Here is a 15,996-nt window from a genome sequence, read left to right on the forward strand (position 1 = left end):
TAATTCGTTAATTCGCTTAACACGCTACTGGTCGAAGGTTTTTTTATTAAAACAATTCCGGGAAAGATATCCGGTTTTTTTATAATTAAAGCATACTCTTTTAATTAAAAACTCTTTTATTTTAACGGCAGGGATACGACGAGAAATATCGGTTTACTTAAACGATTCGGTAACGGAACTACCGGCGGAATTAGTTTTAAAGGCAGTGTTTCGTTTAATACTCTTTCCGGTAGTTTTAACGTTATTTTTTTTTACGCCGTTACGTTAAACGTAGTTACGATTTTATTAATAATTATATCGGAGGATAATAAAATAAAATTTATTAAACGAAATATCGTTATTATAATAATCGATAATTACTTTTTTATTTAATCGGGCGGGTAATTTATGGTTAAATTCCCGTTTATAGTCGTTTTTTTTAACGCGGGCGTATTTAACTAATTTAACGAATTTAAATCGAAAGGTTTAAAAGCTATTATTAAGCTTTATAATTAGGTTTCGAAAAACTTTACGGGCTTTTTTATAAGCGTTAAAGTTATAGTATTATTCGTATAAATAATTTAAAAGGTTTTTAAAAGTTTTAATTAAAGGGTCGTCTTATTTATTAATAACGAAAGGGTATAAATTCTTAGCGGCTTTACCGCTAACCCGGCTAATAATATAGGTATATTTATTTTTATCGATAGGGTAATAGTTAATATTCGTTTTTAATTTACTTTTTAAGGTTATAAACTAATAATCGAACTTAACTTTAGAGTTTTTTTTATTAGTAAATAAAGAGGGATTAAATATTTTAATACTTCGTTTAAAACTATTAAGCGACGTAACGCCGGTGCGGGTCGTCCTTTTTATTTAAATTAAAACTCTTCGGTTTCGAATTAAGAGATTAACGATATATTGATTTTATTACTAAATTTCTTTGTTTCTTTTTACGACGACTAGTATAAGGTTTTTTTCTTTCTCGGTGAGCTTACCGTCTTTATTTAATCTTTTATCTTAACTATTTTTTTAATTGGCGTCGTTATTTAAATCTTTTTCGCCGAGAACGGTAGTTTATATATAGCTTTCTTTTAAACTAGTATTAAAGTTTTTAAAGATTTTTATTAAATTAAGGGCTTAGTTTTTAAAGTTTATTATAAAAAAGGTTCGCAGCTTAAACTCTTTTTAAATAACGGTCGGGTTTTCTTTATATATTTTATTGAAATATTTTTTAACGATTAAGTTTTCGCGTTTAAACTATTAGGTTTTCGCGGTTTCGATAAAAGCTACGAAAAACATCGCGGGGGTATTATAATAAAAATTATATATAATAATTAATCGTTTAATTTTTTTCTCGATATTTTCGTTTATAACGTTAAGGAAATTATTAAGAAGGAAAAGCGCTTATAATTTAAGTTTAGCCTCGACTTAATATAATTAATAAAATAATTCAGGGGCGGTAACTTTTTATTCTAAGTCGTTTTTAATATCGAATAATAAGTCTTTACCTTCGCGTCCGGTAATAACGCTTTAATTGTTTACGTTTATTAGGTTTACGTTAAGGTAAACAAAAAATACGCGTTTAATTAATAAAGAGTTTCGCGCGGTACGCTTTTTTAAGCTCGCGAGGGAGCGGTTAATATCGTCGATATTAAAACGTACCGATTTACGGGCTTATTTTACGCACGCATCGCGTTTTTTTAAGCCGGCGGCTATTTTAATTAATTACTTTATTTAATCGAGATTAATCTAGGTTCTAGTTTTTAAAAAAGTGGGATATTCGTAAGGCTTTTTTAAGCTTAATAAGTTAAATTTTTTTAATAATATTATAATTATAATAATTTAAAAAGTAAAACTATAAATTATTACTTTATTATAGAAAACCGAAAAAAATAGGGAAAACAAAAAGGTTTAGCTTTGCCGGAATAATTTCCTTATTTAAATAAGTAAAGAAAAATTAAGTAACGCTCGGGCTATCTCTCGCATGCCCTTGCCCTACTCTAGTTAGTAAGGCTACTAAAGGCTTATTCTAAGGTGCGCCGTAGTAAAAAGAGTATAATTAGCTAAAGATAATTTTTTTAACCGGTTATTAAAAGTTCCTTTCCGATTTCGTTAAATTAATCGGAGAAAAAAACTCCCCCGTACTTTTTAAAAAAAAAGCTTTTACGATAAATTTATACCCCGCGTTATAATTACTACCGCTATAATATTTTTCGACGAAACTATCGACTTTAACGTTTACGTTAAGTATTATAAGTAAATAATTTAAAGCTTCGTAAACGCGGACGAAAAAAAAGCGATCCGATAAGCCTTTCTCTTCGTAAACGGGTAAAAATAATTCCTATAGTAAAAATAATAAAGCTAATACTTCTAAAATCCCTGTCTTTACTAAGCTTATCTCGCAGGTAGGCATTTTTTTAACCAAGATTTACCCTTTTTTTATTACCGTTAAAAAAACTTAAAAGCTAATAAAAAAAACGATACTTTAATTATTATTAGACTAATTATCGAAAAATTAACTGCCCCTTAAAACAGTATAATACCGGAGGACGTAAACTTATTAATATTAACGAAATTTATCGGAAATACGAAAGAGCGTTACTTAACCTCCTCTTTAATAACCGTAAACTTAATTAAGCCCTCGTTAAGCCGAAGAAATTAAAAAATTAATCCTAGGGAATAAAGACTTTTTTTTAAAACAAATATTAGTTACTGTTAAGGATAATTTAATAACGATACCATTCGATTTTTTATAAAAACTAATTAGAGGACTTTTTTTAACCTTTAAATATATTATAAGTAGTAATAGATTATCGTTATTTACTATTATAGCGTTCGTTAATACGGGAGTATCTAATTATTTATTTATAAGCGTAAACTTTACGGGTAAAATAATTAAATAATTAAGTATAAAGCGAATAACCGCTTTCCGACCCTACGAGATTAAAAGTTTTAACGGTAAACTTTTTTAATTTCTTAACGTAGTAATATTCGTTAACCTACGAATTTACCACCGAAGCACCGGGCTAGTACTTTTTATAGTAATTAATATAGAATATAACCTTATTATTAAATAAAAATAGTTCGAGGAATATAACGTCGTTATTCGCCCGAGGACTCGTTACTTAAACTACTTTAATAATTAAAACCTATTAAAAACACGGATATACCGGTGAACGAGGTAAGTATATTATTATAATATCCGAGCTACTAAAAAAATACGGATACTAAAAATAAGGCTTTAAAAGCTTAAATTAAGAAGGATAAACGGGAACGAGACGGCCGATTTTCCTAGTTAAAAGCCCGCTTTACGTAAAGGGAAAATACGCGATTATTTAATACTTTTAGTCCCCCCGCTATAAAAAAAGAAATCTAAATCCCGAAAATCTGTTCGCGTACTACTTACCGGCTAAATAAAAAAATAATTAAAATATAGCGTAATTTTAACGATAAACTACGAAAATTAAAACAATTCGATAATAATCGCGAACGAACGTTAAAACGTACGCCTTACTACGATTAAAAAGATAAGCGCGAACTTTATCGCCTCGCCCGCGACGCTATAAACTAATACCGCTAACGAGCGCCTGATATAATAATCCTAAACGCCTTAAGCTTTTATCGAAGTATAAAAAAAACGACTCGTATTAAATCTATAAAATTACCCTTCACTAAATCGATAAGTTTATTTAAAAAAAAGACTTTTCGAAATAACTCCTTGCTTAAAGACGAAAATAAGCTGCGCCGAAAAATAAAAAAAATAATACTTAAAGCATATAAAGACTTTTACTATATATTTAGTAAGGTATAGTTCGATAAATTAACTAAACATCGCGGATCGATAAATTATAAAATTAAACTAATAAATAATATAAAACTAAACGATTTAAACTATAGCCTACTCTATAAAATATCCCTGGAAAAGTTTACCGCAGCCCGAAAATATATCTCGGAAAACCTTTAAAAAAGCTTTATTATATCGAGCGACGCCCTCTAAGTGGCTCCGGTATTTATAGCCTTTAAAAGTAACGGCGGATTTCGTTTTTACGTAAACTTCCGGAAATTAAACGCTATTACGCGAAAAGACCGATATCCGCTATTATTAATCGAAAAAACCCTCGATAAGATAATTAAAATAAAAATTTATATTAAAATTAATATTCGGCAGGCTTTTTATAAAATCCGTTTAAAGGAGGAAAACGAAAATTTAACGATTTTCCGAACCTGATACGGAGCGTATAAATATAAAATCCTCCTATTCGGGCTAACTAATAAACTATTTATTTTCTAAAGGTTTATTAACGATTTATTACGGAAATATTTCGATAACTTTTATTATACCTATATCGACGATATCTTTATTTATTTTAAAAAAATTTTAATACGAGGAGTACGTAAAAAGGTTTTTTAAAAACTATTAAAAGCCGGTTTTTAGGCCGACTTTAAAAGGTATAAATTTAACGTAATAAAACTTAAGTATTTCGGCTTTATTATTAAAACCAATAGCGTCGCCGTAAACCTTAATAAGATTTCCGCGGTAAAAAATTAGTTTTTATTAATAAATATAAAAACGGTATAATCGTTCTTCGGATTTTATAATTTTTATTGTAAATTCGTTAAAGATTATAATAGGATCGTTAAACCGTTAACGACGTTAATAAAATCGGATTAACTATAAGTTTAGGGAATTAAACAGTAAGCTGCTTTTAACGAATTAAAAAACGCCCTGTTATAAGCACTAGTTTTTTCGTATTTCGACTATAAAAAGGAGACGAAGCTTAAAACCGACTCGTTCGATTATATTATTATTAACGTTTTTTCTTAGAAATAGAACAATAAGGAATAATACCTAATCGGGTATTTCTCGGAATTTTTTAAAGATTAAAGCTTAATTACCCTATTTACGATAAAAAGTTACTCGCTATAGTTCGAAGTTTATATTATTAGCGCGCGGAATTAATCGGGTTTTAACGCTTTAAACCGTTTATTATTATTACCGATTATTACGCGCTTAAATATTTCGGTATTAAATAATATTTTAATTCTTAATAAATCCGTTAAATCGAGATCTTAGTTTAATATAACTTTATTATTATTTACCGGCCCGGAAAAAATAATATCGTCGTGGACGCGTTATTTCGAAAAGCGGAGGAATTAAAGACCCTTAAAATTAAAAAGGAGAGCGAAAAATACTAGGCTATCTTTAAACGTTTAAGCCCGTTATTAAAATTTAGTTTTAAGGCCGCCGATATTAAAATTATACTATTAAAGGATAATATCCCGCTTTTCGATTTATTAGGGATATTTTTTTTAAATACTTTACTCGACGTTAATTAATAATTAAAAGACTTCGAGGTTTTACGCGAAAAAACGCGTATAAGTTACGAGGATTTTATATTAACTAATAAATTATTATTTTATAAAGGAAAACTAGCGGTTTTATTAAAAAATAATTTTCGAATAAAGATTATTAAGAATATTTATTACCGAGTAACGATTACTTATTTAAGAATAGTTAAGATTAAGAAGCTAGTTTCTTAAGGCTATTAATAGCTAGTATTAATAAATAATTACGACGTGTTCGTTATTAATTATATATATAAGCTAGTTAAAATCCCACGTATAAAAATACCAGGGAAGCTTTAACTATTCCCGGTACTTAATTAATTATAATAAAACGTAATAATAAACTTTAAAATTATAAACCCCCCCGGATAAAAAAACGGGCTACGGTATAATAATAACGGTTATTAATCGCTTAACGAAACGTAGTTAGATTTCCCCCTATAATAAAAACGTGGACGCGAAAAAGGCCGCCTAGTTTTATTATTAAGGGCCGTTCCGAGTATTCGGATTACTACGAATTATAATTAACGATAAGGGCACTTAGTTTACGGTCTCTTTTATAAAAAAGATTTATTAAATATTAGGTATTAAATAAACGTTTATTTTTATAATATATTATAATATAACCGGCTAAATAGAAATTATAAATGAGTATATAAACTAACGGTTACGACTATTTTTAACTTATTATTAAAATAATTAAGTTAATGCGTTACTCGCTTTAAATTACGTTTAAGCTATAATTCGTATAATTCCTTTAAAAAAATATCCCTTTTCGAAGTAAAACGGGGTTTTAAGCCCTGGAGCTATTCGATTAAAAAAGAGAACCTAAAACTTAAAAGGATTTCCTTTTAACGAAAAACTAAATCGAATTTAAGCCTAGTAAAAGATATAAACTATTAAAAAGTACGTTAAGACCGCGCGGCGGGCGATATTAACCTTTTAAAAAAAGATAAGGGAGTAAATAAATAAACACCGAAAAAAACCGGATTTCGACGTAAACGACCGGGTTTATATTAAAAAAATCGCCTGCTTAAGGATAAATTAACCCGGTAATAAGTTAATTTTTTTTATACTCGATAATCCTTTTATATCTTATTCCGCGATAGTTATATTTATAAATTAAATATTTTTAACTTATAAAGAAATAAGATTTACTATATTAATCGACTCTTTAAAAATTTTAATAACCCGCTACCCGGATAAGCTCCGGGGCGCCCGGTTAGTGAAATTATAAACCTTAACGAACTTAAAAGCCCGGAGCATAAAATACTTAAAATTAAAATATCCCGAACTTATTACCGTAAATTATAATATAAAGCGGATTAGGTTAATTAAAAGAATAATAACATTTAATACCCGGCCTTTAATTTTAAAAATATTCCGGATAAATTACTACGGCGCACCTTAAAACAAGCCTTTAGTGGCCTTACTAACTAGAGTGGGGCAAGGGTATACGAGAGATGGCCCGAGCGCCACCTAACTTTTCCCTACTTATTTAGATAAAGAAATCGTTTCGGCAAGGCTAAACCTTTTTTTTTCCTTATCTTTTTCGGTTTTTTATAATAAAATAATAATTTATAACTTTATTTCTCGAATTACTATAATTATAATATTATCGAAAAAAATTTAACTTATTAAGCTTAAAAAGGCCTTACGAATATCTTACTCTTTTAAAAATTAAAACTTAGATTAACCTCGATTAAATAAAGTAATTAATTAAGATAGCCGCCGGCTTAAAAGAGCGCGATACGCGCGTAGAATAAGCTCGTAAATCGATACGTTTTAATATTAACGATATTAACCGCTTTTTTATAAGCTAAAAAAACGTACCGCGCGAAATTCATTATTAATTAAACGCGTATCTTTCGTTTATTTTAATATAAACCCGATAAACGTAAATAATTAAAGCGTTACTACCGGGCGCGAAAATAAGGATTTATTATTTAATATTAAAAGCGATTTAAAATAAGAAATTACCGCCCCCGAATTATCCTATTAATTATATTAGGTTAAGGCTAAACTTAAACTACGAACGCTTTTTTTCCCGATAAATTTTTTAACGTTATAAACGAAAATATTAAGAAAAAGATTAAACGATTAATTATTATATATAATTTTTATTATAATATTCCCGCGATGCCTTTTATAATTTTTACCGAGACCGCGAAAACTTAATAGTTTAAATGCGAAGGCTTAATCGTTAAAGAATATTTTAATAAAATATATAAAGAAAACCCGACCGTTATTTAAAAAGAGTTTAAACTACGAACTTTTTTTATAATAAGTTTTAAAAACTAAGCCTTTAATTTAATAAAAATCTTTAAAAACCTTAATACTAGTTTAAAAAAGAATTATATATAGACTACCGTCCTCGGCGAAAAGAACTTAAATAACGACACTAACTAAAAAAATAGTTAAAATAAAGGACTAAATAAAGACGGTAAGCTTACCGAGAGAGAAAAAGACTTTATACTAGTTATTATAAAGAGAGACGAGGAAATTTAGTAATTGAATTAATATATTATTAATCTCTTAATTCGAAACCGAGGAGTTTCGGTTTAAATAAAAAAAACGACCCGCACCGGCGTTACGTTATTTAATAGCTTTAAGCGAAGCATTAAAATATTCGACCCCTCTTTATTTATTAATAAAAAAGACTTTAAAGTTAAGTTCGATTACTAGTTTATAATTTTAAAGGGTAAATTAAAAACGAATACTAACTATTATTTTACCGATAAAAATAAATATACTTATATTATTAGCCGGGTTAACGGTAAAGCCGTTAAAAACTTATACTTTTTCGTTATTAACGAATAGGACGACCCCTTAATTAAAACTTTTAAAGACCTCTTAAATTATTTATATAAATAATATTATAACTTTAACGCTTACGAAAAAGCCCGTAAAGCTTTCCGAGACTTAATTATAAAACTTAATAATAGCTTTTAAACCTTTCGACTCGAATTCGTTAAACTAGCCGGACACGCCCGCGTTAAAAAAAACGACTATAAACGGAAACTTAATAATAAATTACCCGCCCAATTAAACGAGAAAATAATTACCGATTATTATAATAACGATATTTCGTTCGATAAGTTTTATTTTATTATTTTCCGATACGACCATTAATAAAATCGTAATTACGTTTAACGTAACGGCGTAAAAAAAAAAAAAAAAACAACGCTAAAATTACTAGAAAAAGTACTGAACGGAACACTGCCCTTAAGATTAGTTTTATCGGTAGCTCCGCTGCCGGATTATTTAAATAAACCGATATTTCCCGTTATATCCCTACCGTTAAAATAAAGGAGCTTTTAATTAAAAAAGCATGCTTTAATTATAAGAAAACTAGATATCTTTTCCGGAACTATTTTAATAAAAAAACCCTCGATTAATAGCGTATTAAGCGAGTTAACGAATTAATAGTTTTAATGGGATATAATTTTATTAATTTTAAATCGACCGTTTTTATTATAGTTGCAGTAATTTAAAAGGCAAGGCTATAAGTTATTATTTTATTATAGAAAACCGAAAAGATAGGGAAAGAAGGAAAAGGTCTAGCCTTGCCGGAACGATTTCCTTATTTAAATAAATGGGGAAAAGTTAGGTGGCGCTCGGGCCATTTTTCGTATACCCTTACCCTACTCTAATTAATAAAGCCACTAAAAGCTTGTTTTAAAGTGCGCCGTAGTATTACCCCCCTTTTAAAATAGCTCGTCCCGAGATATATTAAATAAAAAATTAGTACTATAATTACTTAAATTTATTCCCTTATTTAAATTATTATCTTTTTCGACCCCTTCGTTATACCGTTTTTTTTTCGGGGGCGGCCGATTTATTATTATTTTCGCGTAGCTTATTAAACGTGTCGTTCTCGGCCGTTTATAGTTAATATTATAAACGTATCGGGGGATTAAAGGCTTCGGGATTTTATTCGTGGTAAGTTTATAATTGCTTAGTCGTATTTTTAAAGTTCTTTACGGGATACTAGGTTAAATCGGGATCTTATCCTTTCTATTCGATTTAATATTATAACTTTCGATAGTAAATTTTTAAACTAATAATATGGTATACCTCTTATTCTTTTTTCGCCTAGTTTAATTATTTTACCGTTAAGGTTTCGTGCCGCTTATTCGACTAAAGGGTTATTTAGGTATTTCCTAAGTCGGTTTATATAGAAGACTTTAAAACTTATTTATTCTTTTAGGACTTTTAATAGATACGAGTAACCGATTTTTCGTTCGATTTTATAGTATTATCGGGTTAAAGGATAATCGAGCTTATCGGTAAACTTTATAAAAAACCAAGTTTTTTTAATAATAAATACCCGATCCCCGATATCGAAATCTAATTACCGTCGATATTTATTTTTTTAATTATATATTCTCTATTAAACTTTAACTATATTTCCTTTAATTATTTTATAATAATTAATAATTCGCTCTATTTAATTCTATGCGGTTATTCGGTTAAGTTTTTCGCGTTCCTTTAAATTCGTTATATCTTTAATCTTAGCCTCTTAATCCTAAGTAAATTTTATAAGAAACCTTATTTCAATCTCGTAAAAGGAATACCCTATTAAATTTTAAAGTAACGCAGCCTAAACGATATTTATAGCCGATAAAGCTTCGTTTTAGTCGTTTTAAAAATAGTTAATAAATACTCGCAGCTTTTACTCGAAATATTAAATCGCTATTTCGGTTTATCCCGCCGTTTAAAAGTAACCTGCTGAGGATAGCTTTTACTTAATTTCTAGGATTTTTAATACTTTATTTATAAAAGCGGAGATAAATTACGGTTTTCGGTTTAAAATTACTATTAAAGGGTAGCTATACGTTTAATATAATTTTTCGTAGTATAGTTAAACTGTTTCGGTTACGGTAATAATTATCCGGTAAGCGATACTCTATATTCGTTTCCTTAATTTATTAATTATTAGTATAATGTTATTATTCTCTTTTTTATTTTTAAGTATTGTTTTAAAATTTACCGCGATAGCGTTTTAAGGTCGTAATAGAATTAGTAATAAGTGTAAAAAGCTTAATATTTTATCGCGGGGAACCTTACTCGGCTTATATTTTATATATGTTATAACCTGGCCTAACTACGCGACCAAGACCTTATTTACGGCACGGGCCTACGATGCCCCGAAATATACCTAAACCCGATAATAGTTAGACCCACCGGTTAGCGTTAACGCCCCGCTTACGATAACGGACTTATTAACGATAATTATTATTAATTAGTACGCCCAGGATAAAATAACGATAACAGTATTAAGTGGCCGGTAATAAATAGCTAGTACGGGATAAATAGATTAAATAAAATAACTATCGGAGGTTACGTAGAGATAAAATATAAATATATTAGATCGTAAATATTTAATATAATTTAGTTAAGGTATAAATATATTAGATTATAAATATTCGATATAATTTAAAAAAGACTGGATATATCGGATCGCGGATATTTAAAGTAATCTAAAAATTAGTAAAGGAAAGATTAAATATATAAACTACGAACCTTTCCTATATATTTTATATAGACACTTTCTACTTTAGCGATTAATTTAAGTATTAATTTAACCCATTAGTGAGGCATATTACCTTAACGAACTTATTACACTTTTACACTAAATCCTACGATTAAATTAAAATATTGCCATTATATTAAAAGACCGGGTTTTTTACACGTTTAAGTACTTTCTCGTCTTAGTTAATATAAACCTAGCACGTCTACGAGGTTTCTTTTAGACCCCGATAGCCGTTCGTTATAATATAGTTAACTACGAATATATCGTAATCTTTATTTAATTTTAGCTATTAATATTTTATTTATATTAACCGCTTAGTTTTGTTTTTTCTTAGGGATATTATAAAAGTTTAAGAGTAAACTTTATTAATTATATAAGTCCGAAAATCGTTTTTGTCGGGTATAATAAAACGGCTTTAAAATAAGATAAACCGTTCGTTAATAATCCATTTTTATATTTTATTTTCTCGGGCTTTTTATTTATATATTTTTAACCCCGGATATGTAATATTCTCGTGTAGGAGGGTATCGATAAGTTTATATTTAAAACGTTTAGGTAGCTTTTCGACTAAGTATAATTAAAAGCTCGCTTTTTTTTTAATCGGGTAACGCGTTTTCTCTAAAGTTTAAATAACGTTTAAAGAGGTTAGTTTAAACAGGGCTATAGTTCGTTGGGCGTTTTTTCTATTTTTTTAAGTTTTAAAATTACCCGCTTTTTTAGAAAGTGCGTTAACAAGGACGTTTTTTCTCCCCGGTTTATAAGTAATTATAAAATTATATTATAATAACGTATCGGCTTAAGCCGTTTATTTTACGTTAAGTAATCGTTTAATATCGAAATATTAAAATGTTTCGTAATTAATAATTACGAGAAATAATTAAGATCGTTATAATCCTATTAATTCCGTTTTTTAATATTTAAACGTTTTTATTATTATTAATATTTCTTTATCTTAAATAAGGTAGTTATACTCGGCTTTTTATATTATTTCGAAATAAAAATATACGGGATATTATGTATTATTAGGTCCCTCTTTTTAAAGTAGAACGTTAATTAAGATATTATTCGATATATTAGTTTTAACTCGGGTTTTTTTATCGTAAAAAAAGTATACTAATACGGGCGCTTTTAGAAGTAACTTTTTTAGCTTTTTAAATATTTTTTAATATTCGTCGGTCCACGCGAAGGTGAGATTTTTTTTAATTAAGTTTATTAAAAGCTTGGCGATACGGCTATATTCGTATATAAAGTGTCGGTAGTAATTGTAGAATTTAAGGAAGGATTAGACGGTTTTAATATTAATAGGGGCGTCTTAATCTTTAATGGCCTTAATTTTTTCGGGGTTAACTTTTACGCCGTTTATATTTACTATAAAACCGAGGTATTTAGTCTTAATAACGTAAAATTCGCATTTTTTTATATTAATTTAGAGGCTTGTTTCCTTTAATTTTTATAATATTTTCTTAATATATTTCACGTACTTTTCTTCGCTTTCCAAATAAATTAAGATATCGTCGAAGTAAACGTTATAAAATAAATTTAAATACTTTATTAGGATCTCGTTAATAAACCGTTAAAACGTTACGGGGCTATTAATAAATTTAAAGGGGAGAATTTAGTATTTAAAGGATTTATACTTAATCCGAAATGTCGTTAAATTTTAATCCTAGAGTTTTATACGAATTCTATAGAATATTTAACGAATATCGATTTTAATATATATTTTAACTTTAATTATTTTACTAAGGGCTTCGTTAATTAGTGGTAGCGGATACCGGTTTTTTTTAATAAATATATTTAGTTTATAATAATTAACGTAAAAACGGAGTCCTTTATTAATTTTCTGTATAAATAGAATAAGCGCTATTTACGGAATAATATTATTAATAATAAAACCTTTTTTAAAGCGGCGGTAACGTATTCTTTATAAGCTTTAAGTTTTTCGAGGGATATTTTATAAAATAGGTTAAACTTTAAATCCTCGGGGCTTTTTTTTTAAGTTTATTTAATAATCGCTTACGCTTCCCCGGTACGACGCGATAACGTCGAATTAGGTTTTATTAAAAATATCGTGGTATTTATAATAATTAGGGGGCATAGCTTCTTTAATTTTTTATTTTAAAGTTTCTTCGTCGTTTAATAAGAAGTTGTTTTTAAAGTCGATAACTCGGTTAATATCGCTTAAGTATACAATTTTTATAACATCGAAACCGATATCGCTAAAAAATCCGCTTACGTTTAAAATTTATACCTCGACGGGCCTTAATTTATACTATTCTACGCCGTTTCGTTTTAACCCGTAAAGAGGGTTTTTTAAGGGACGACTTTTCCTAGGTAAAAAATTTTTTAATTAAGCGCGGGGGTAATAATTTATCGAGTTAACGGTTTATTTTAAAGATCTCGGAATTTTTAAACCGGTCCCTCGAAGGCGGCTTTAATATAACGTAGCAGGGTAATATCGATCCTTTTATTATTTAACTTTAACTATTTATTTTCTATTCCTTAGTAAGCTATTCGATACGTTATCGAACTATTTTTATAGTAACTTAAAGAACTACCTCCGGTTCCCTAGGTTAACTTAAAGACGAGCTGTCGCTCGGGGCTTCCGGTTTTTTTATTATAATAAATTATCGGTAATTAAGTTAAGGCTTCGGAAAAAAAGCTCTATTTCGCCTTCGTTTATTTTCGATAAACATTTTTTTTTATTTTTAAATAACGTTTTAATTATACTCGAGTTTCTTTAAAAGCTATCCTACCTTCGTAATATCGATATCTCGGGTTTAAGCTTTTTACTAGTCTTTTAAAAAAACTAACCGCTTCCTTCGATAGTTTACTATAATATCGTATTCCTTAAACTATTTTCGTTCGATAATAAAATCGTGCTTTATATCGATTATAAAAAAAAGTATAAAAAATATTTTATATCTTTATATTTTAAAGTTTAAAAGGAAAGCGACATTAATTAATTAAAAAGATTTGCCGTCGTATCCTCCGATAATTTTAAATTAAAACTTAATTAATTATTAAAGGTTTAATCGCTTTATTACTTTACGGACTAATTTTACGCTTATAAATAGCTTTTCGTTAACTCTCGTGTCCGCGAATATATTAATAATAGTAATAAATAATCCATTATTTATTATAATATAAATAAAAGTAAAAGGGTCCCTTTTAAAGTAAATCTATAAAAAATTAAAAAGTATATCTTATATACTCAGTTCGGATAATATTCCTAAAAAAAGTTAAGATTCCTTAAAGTACTTAGTTTTCCGAGTTATCGAAATCCTCTTTTAAACGGGCAGAGCTAAACGAAACGGTCGATTTAAAATTAATAAAATTATATCTTATTAAAATTATTAATCCGTTAATTCGCTTAATACGCTATTAGTTAAGAATTTTTTTATTAGAATAATTCCGGGAGAAATATCCGGTCTTTTTATAATTAAAATATGCTTTTTTAGTTAAAAACTCTTTTATTTTAGCGGCAGGGATACGACGAGAAATATCGGTTTACTTAAACGATCTAGTAACGGAGCCACCGGCGAAACTAGTTTTAAGGGTAATACTTCGTTTAATACTTTTTCCGGTAATTCTAACGTTATTCTTTTTTTTTACGCCGTTACGTTAAATATAGTTACGATTCTATTAATAATCGTATCGAAAAATAATAAAGCAGAATTTATCGAATAAAACATCGTTATTATAATAATCGATAACTATTTTCTTATTTAATCGGGCGAGTAACTTATCGTTAAACTCTCGTTTATAGTCGTTTTTTTAACGTAAGCGTATTCGGTTAACTTAATAAACTCGAGTTAAAAAGTTTAAAAACTATTACTAAGCTTTATAGTTAAGTTTCGAAAAGCTTTACGGGCTTTTTCGTAAACGTTAAAATTATAATACTATTCATATAAATAATTTAAAAAATCTTTAAAAGTTTTAATTAAAAAATCGTTCCACTCGTTAATAACGAAAAAGTATAAATTCTCAGCGGTTTTACCGCTAACCCGGCTAATAATATAAATATACTTATCCTTATCGATAAAATAATAATTAATATTCGTTTTTAACTTACCCTTTAAAGTTATAAACTAATAATTAAACTTAACTTTAAAGTCTTTTTTATTAGTAAATAAGGGGAGGTTAAATATTTTAATACTTCGCTTAAAGCCACTAAACGACGTAACGCTAGTACGGGTCGTCCTTTTTATTTAAACCGAAACTTCTCGGTTTCGAATTAAAAGATTAACGATATATTAATTTAATTGTTAAATTTCCTCGTCTCTTTTTACGACGATTAATATAAAGTTTTTCTCTCTCTTAGTAAGCTCACCGTCCTTATTTAATTTTTTATCTTAACTATTTTCTTAGTTAACGTCGTTATTTAAGTCTTTTTCGCCGAAAACGGTAATCTATATATAGCTCTCTTTTAAGTTACTATTAAAGTTCTTAGAAATCTTTATTAAGTTAAGGGCTTAGTCTTTAAAACTTATTATAAAAAAGGTTCGCAGCTTAAACTCCTCTTAAATAACGGTCGGGTTTTTTTTATATATTTTATCGAAATGTTTTTTAACGATTAAGCCTTCGCGTTTAAACTATTAAGTCTTCGCGGTCTCGATAAAAACTACGAAAAGTATTATAAGAATATTATAGTGGAAACTATATATAATAATTAATCGTTTAATCTTTTTTTCGATATTTTTATTTATAACGTTAAGGAAATTATCGAAAAAAGAGCGTTTATAGTTTAAGTTTAACCTCGACTTAATATAGTTAATAAAATAATTCGGAGGCGGTAATTTCTTATTTTAAGTCGCCTTTAATATCGAATAATAAGTTTTCGCTTTTACGCTCGGTAATAACGTTTTAGTTACTTACGTTTATCGAGCTTACGTTAAAGTAAACGAAGAATACGCGTTTAATTAATAAGAAATTTCGCGCGGCACGTTTTTTTAAACTCGCGAAAAAGCGGTTAATATTATCGATATTAAAACGTATCGACTTATAGGCTTATTCTACGCGCGTATCGCGTTTTTTTAAACCGGCGGCTATTTTAATTAATTACTTTATTTAATCGAAATTAATCTAGGTTTTAGTTTTTAAAAAAGTAAGATATTCGTAAAGCCTTCTTAAGC

Source organism: Apiospora aurea (assembly GCF_038362705.1).
Source record: "Apiospora aurea strain CBS 24483 chromosome Unknown utg000004l_segment0_segment0, whole genome shotgun sequence".
Taxonomy (NCBI): domain Eukaryota; kingdom Fungi; phylum Ascomycota; class Sordariomycetes; order Amphisphaeriales; family Apiosporaceae; genus Apiospora; species Apiospora aurea.